Below are 6,220 nucleotides of genomic sequence, written 5' to 3' on the forward strand. Positions count from 1 at the left end.
CGGGCGAGGTGGTGGGCGCCTGTGGTCCCAGCCACTCGGGAGGCTGAGGCAGGAGAATGGCGTGAACCCAGGAGGCAGAGGTTGCGGTGAGCTGAGATCCGGCCACTGCACTCTAGCCTGGGCGACAGAGCAAGACTCCGTCTCAAAAAAAAAAAAAAAAGAATATAATTGAGATTCTAGAAACAAACGCTCACACTTACAGTCAATTGATTTTTGCCAGTGGTACCAAGACAATTTAGTGGCGGAAAGAATAGTCTTTTCAACACATGATGCTGAGCCAGGTGGATATACACCTGCAAGTGAATGAAAGTGTGCTCCTGCCTCACACCGTAGACAGACGTCAACTAAGAACAAATCAAAGACCTAGATGTAAGTGCTAAACCTGTAAAACTCTTAAAAGTAAACATAGGTATAAGTCTTTATGACCTTGGATTAAGTGATGGTTTCCTAGGTATGACACTTAAAGCACAAAAGCACAAACAGAAGAAAAATAGATACATTCAATATCATCAAAATTAAAAATTTTTGTGCTTAAAAGGATGCCAGCAATGAATTGAAAACTCATGGAGTGGGAGAAAAAATTTCAAAGTATATGTCTGGTAAGGGACTTGTAGTTAGAATATATAAAAACTTTTGCCGGGCACAGTGGCTCATGCCTGTAATCCTAGCACTTTGGGAGGCCAAGGCGGGTGGATCATGAGGTCAAGAGTTCGAGACCAACCTGGCCAACATGGTGAAACCCTCGTCTCTACTAAATACAAAAAGTTAGCCTGGCATAGTGGCACATGCCTGTAATCCAGCTACTTGGGAGGCTGAGGCAGGAGAATTGTTTGAATCCAGGAGGTGGAGGTTGCATTGAGCCGAGATTGCGCCATTGCACTCCAGCCTGGGCAAGAAGAGGGAAACTCTGTCTCAAAAAAACAAAACAAAATGAAACAAAAACTCTTACAGTGCATCGGTAAAAGATCAGATAACCCAATTAAAAATGGCACTGTCGGCCAGGCGCGGTGGCTCACGCCTATAGTCCCAGCACTTTCGGAGGCCGAGGTAGGTGAGTCACTTGAGGTCAGGAGTGTGAGACCAGCCTGGCCAACATGGTGAAATCCCATCTCTACTAACAATAAAAAAATCCCCCAGGCGTGGTGGCGGCACCTGTAATCCCAGCTACTCGGGAGGCTGAGGCAGGAGAATCGCTTGAACCCGGGAGGCAGAGGTTGCAGTGAGTTGAGATCGCACCACTGCACTCCAGCCTGGGTGACAGAGTGAGACTCTGTCTCAATAAATGAATGGATGATGAAAATGGCACTGTCCTCTGGTCTTCCACAATGGAATAAGAGATGATTTGGTCTTGGCCGGGCGCGGTGGCTCAAGCCTGTAATCCCAGCACTTTGGGAGGCCAAGATGGGCGGATCACGAGGTCAGGAGATCGAGACCATCCTGGCTAACACGGTGAAACCCCGTCTCTACTAAAAAATACAAAAAAAAACTAGCCGGGCGAGGTGGCGGGCGCCTGTAGTCCCAGCTACTCGGGAGGCTGAGGCAGGAGAATGGCGTAAACCCGGGAGGCGGAGCTTGCAGTGAGCTGAGATCCGGCCCCTGCACTCCAGCCTGGGCAACAGAGCGAGACTCTGTCTCAAAAAAAAAAAGATGATTTGGTCTTATGGCTCATACTTACCACTTTGGTGCATGGCAGCCCTTTCCCACCTTGTCATAGTCCACCCAGTTCCAGGTCCACTTTTTGCCCTGTGAGCCCCCTGCATTTCTGGCTTCTACTTTTCTCGGCAGCTACTCAGTGGAGCTTCTCTAATAAACATCTAGTCGTGTATTCGTATGTCTTTTGTTGTTTCTGTCAGTGATGACGCTTCTTTCCCCAACGACACTGTTGGGAGCTTCTTAAGAACAGGCTGTCTAGGGACAAGGATGTGAAGCGGTACAAGGGAAAAGCAGGCCGTTGAGGACCTGCAGGTGTGTCACCACCATGCTTGTATCTCTTGTTAGCTTTGTGGCCTTAGGTTCAATGCTGACCCTTTCTGAGGCTCAAGTTTCCTTATTTTTAAAATAATGTAGGCCGGGCGCCGTGGCTCAAGCCTGTAATCCCAGCACTTTGGGAGGCCGAGACGGGCGGATCACGAGGTCAGGAGATCAAGACCATCCTGGCTAACACAGTGAAACCCCGTTTCTACTAAAAAATACAAAAAACTAGCTGGGCGAGGTGGTGGGCGCCTGTAGTCCCAGCTACTCCGGAGGCTGAGGCAGGAGAATGGTGTAAACCCAGGGGGCGGAGCTTGCAGTGAGCTGAGATCCGGCCACTGCACTCCAGCCCGGGCGACAGAGCGAGACTCCGTCTCAAAAATAAAATAAAATAAATAAAATAAAATAATGTTAAAGGAAGTAATCCGGTCCATACCTGAGCCTGGTATGCCCTCCTGGACGTTCCTGTTTTCTGACCGTCTTCAGCACAGACGTTAGTGAAGTGAGAATGACCAGTCCTGTGACTTACTGAGGGCAAGGTGTTCCAATTCAGATCGTATACTGATAACTGCACAGGGAAATAAGAGAAGAAACACATTAGCAGCCTGAAGATTATAGATGTTTTTGAAGAATACATTAGTAATGTGACCGCTTTTAAAAAGTTTTCGGTGTTAGAGGAAATAACCACCCCTACTACTTCTACTATACTGCAATTACTGTTAGCATTTTTATTTTTTCTTTTGTTTGTGCATTTTTCACTTCTTTTGTGTTTTTATCATGCATTACTTATGATTATTTTGACAGTTTTTGTACCCTACTTTTCCACATAGCATAGATATTAGTATTTTTGATTGGCTCCTTTTATAAGTAAGGAAGCATTGCTTTTATTTTTGGTCAATCATAAAACTTTTTATACTCTGATATATTTTATATGTGCTGACATAGTAATGTAGTGGTATAAGTTGTGTGTATCATTAACTACGTAGTGGTTATACGTGGAGTTGGTGTGAAAATCCTGGCCAGGCATGGTGGCTCACAGCTATGATTCCAGCAGTTTGGGAGGCCAAGGCAAGAGGATTGTTTGAGCCCAGGAGTTTGAGACTTGCCTGGGCAATCTAGTGAGACCCAGTCTCTACACAAAATTTTTAAAAAATTAGCTGGGTGTGGTGGCATGCACCTGTAGTCCCAGCTACTCCAGTGGCTGAGGCAGGAGGATCACTTGAGCCCAGGAGTTTAAGCTTGTGGTGAGCTATGATTGCACACTGCACTCTAGCCTGGGCAACAGAGTGAGAGGTGGTCTCTTAAAGGGAAAAAAAGAAGAAAAAGAAAATGGTTTTTCTAGATAAAATATCTGCTGTTAGAAGAAAGGTCAGGTAATTTGGTTTAACCTTGAATGATTTCTCTTTTTTCAATAAAGGTCCATTTTAGCTTCCTATCTCCTGAAGGAAAAGCTCAACATCTTGGGCAAGTTGGGGTGCCTGCTAAGCTGTGCAGGCTCTGTTGTGCTCATTATCCACTCCCCAAAGTCTGAGAGTGTGACGACTCAGGCTGAACTGGAGGAGAAGCTGACCAACCCAGGTAATTCCTTTCTTTTTTTTTTTTTTTTTTTTTTTTATGTAGAAAAGCAATTTATTCCATTTTAAGCACTTACACAGTTAGTCATGGAGAGTAACAGGCCTGCTGGTGAAACAGGTCACCCAAAATGGAGATGGCATGAAACTAGTGGTCAAGGACTAACTCCTAAAAAAAAGCAACTCTTATCAAGGATTAATTTAATTTTTAAAACAAATACAAGTTATTGATTCACTCTTCTCAACTTGACAGTCTGCCTGTGGTGTAACTGTCAGGTAAAAACATACATCTTTACAACTTGGTGGTCCCAAGTTAAAAACAACAACAACAACAAAAAACACACCATTTCACAGACAGGAAAGAAACAACATGAAAACAGCTCAAGAAATATACTAACGAGCAAAAATGTATGAATATATGGGGAAAGAGGAACATGTAGTTTTGACTTAACTGAGGAAACCAAGAGGAAACTGGTCTACATATGAAAATGTGCATCCTGGAAAGTCAGGTGTCAAGATTTTCGAGTAGGAATCTATATGACTTGAATCTCCCCTATTTCCTGAATAAAAGTGACATCTTTCAGTATTTATACTTCATGGCTCAGACACCTACCTCATTTGGCTCTATTCCTTACTCACTCTAGCCTTTACTTAAATGAGTCTGAAAAACTTGGGGATATATAGCATAAGAAGAAAAATAATCACACATAATATTTCCCCTTCTGTAGCTACTTTAGACCTGGGTTACTAGAAAATTCCTGAAGAAAATTTCAACGTTAAGTCTGTGGCTTTGCTGAATCAAGCCCCCCCATTAATATTTAGAAAACACCCACTGTTTGGGCTAATAGCATTATTGGTGGTACCTATTATATAGAGGGATAGCTGAACAAAGTCTGTCTCAAAACCAGTGTTAAATCACTCTCAGGGTTAAGAAAAAAGGGGAGTCTAAAATCACAAGAAGTAAAGACATATCTAGGACCCCTGTCCTTCTGGATCCACGCTTCCTTCAGGGTCTTCATCATTATAAATGTTCTCTGCCATTTGCCACACTTGCATGATATTGTCTTCTGATACAGAACAAATCACCCAAGGTTCATTGGGATTCCAGGAGAAATCAGATATCTTGGCAGTGTGACCACCATGAATAAACAACAACTCTGGTGGCCCGTCTTCTGCATCTTCTGGGGATTGTTCCTCTCCAATTTTACTTAAATCCCATTCAGTCTGCGATCAGTACCACTGGAAGCCAAAATAGTCTCATTGTGAGGTGACCACTGAACCTGGAATATTTCATCCTTATGTGACTCAAAGGAATGCAACTTAAGTTTCAGATTTCTCAGATCCCACAAGGCAACAGTCTTGTCAGCTGATCCTGTGGCAAGAATGAACTCACTATAAGGATTGAAAGAAAGGCAGTTCACTTCAGCAGTGTGAGCGTCAACTGAGTGGCTTGGTTTGGAAGTATTGTTTGAACGAGTATCCCAAATCATAAGTTTCTGATCATCAGCAACTGACCCAAACAGAGACTCATGGAGCAGATGCCAGGAAACATCTTCTACTACTGCCGTATGCCCTGTAAAGATGGTCTTCGCATCCACCACTTTTCCCTCCTTTGGAACAGCACTGATGTCCCACAGGCAGATGGTGTGGTCATCTGAAGCACTAAGTAAGTGCCCACTGAGATTTGGGTTCCAAGAAAGCCCATAGCCTGCCTTTTGATGTCCACGGAGACGCAAGTCTGGGTTGCACTCTCCAGAAGGATCTGGTTTAGAAGGATGTTTTGTATAGTCGAAGACAAGAACATCACTGGAAGGAGTCTTTGTTGCGATGATACAAGGGTTCTGGGGCATATAACGGGCCCTGTTTACTTCTCCTTCATGGTTGATCTTGATTTCTATTTCAATTTTTCCACTAACTGAACCAAAACCTCCAAATTCTCCTTTCTCACTGTCATAGTGTGACGCATCAAACTGAGCATCATCATTAGGGAGTTGCACACTGGCTATAACAAGATGGTTTTGTTCATCCGATGTGTGTGTCCCCAGGACAAGTCGATGAATGCTGAAATCTTTCCCTTCTGGTCTGGTTACATCTGGAAGCCACTGGGCAGTTAGGCTGGGCCACTCCAGAGCATGGGTCATCACCAAATCATAAAGAAAAGGGGTGTTCTTTTTCCGTATTTTATATTCCTCGTTGATCACTCGTTCTTCCACTGCGTCGTCGAACGCTGCTTCCTTGTCGGCCATGGCGGGCAGACGAGCCGGGGGAACCCTGGGGTCGAGCGTTGCGGGAGGGGCGGGGAGGCAGCAGGCGCTAGCTCTGCGCGCGCGGCCTCTATTGTTTCCAGGTAATTCCTTTCTAGAAGCACTGCCAAGAAAGTTTGCACTAGGAGTCCCAACGTCTTCAAATTGGACACTTCCTGGCAGGGCAGAGGAACCATGTGTCCACCCTGATCTGTTCCTGTAGATCTGTGTCCTCTGGGGCACGTGCATCAGGGGCTGCGCTCACAGGCTGGCCCTCTGCCCTCACCCTCCTTCCCGATCCTCAAGCGCTCGGGGGAGCCTCCGTGGCCTGGCATTCCTTCGGGTTCTCTTCTGGGACCTTGTGCATGGGCGCCTTCCCTTCCCACAGTGGCTCCCCTTGGGCCACCCTCCCAAGTCTGACTGCCACCCGCCCCT

The 6,220-nt window shown here is 45.5% G+C and overlaps 1 pseudogene across 1 annotated transcript; it reads right to left on the reverse strand.

Moving 5' to 3' along the window:
* Positions 1–3,561: 3,561 nt before the first annotated feature.
* On the reverse strand, positions 3,562–5,883 carry LOC113221094 (annotated as a pseudogene). Its single transcript, XR_003307695.2, has one exon. The product of XR_003307695.2 is annotated as a histone-binding protein RBBP4 pseudogene (transcript).
* Between the last annotated feature and the right edge of the window lie 337 nt (positions 5,884–6,220).

This window comes from Piliocolobus tephrosceles, unplaced genomic scaffold (assembly GCF_002776525.5).
Source record: "Piliocolobus tephrosceles isolate RC106 unplaced genomic scaffold, ASM277652v3 unscaffolded_20453, whole genome shotgun sequence".
Taxonomy (NCBI): Eukaryota; Metazoa; Chordata; class Mammalia; order Primates; family Cercopithecidae; genus Piliocolobus; species Piliocolobus tephrosceles.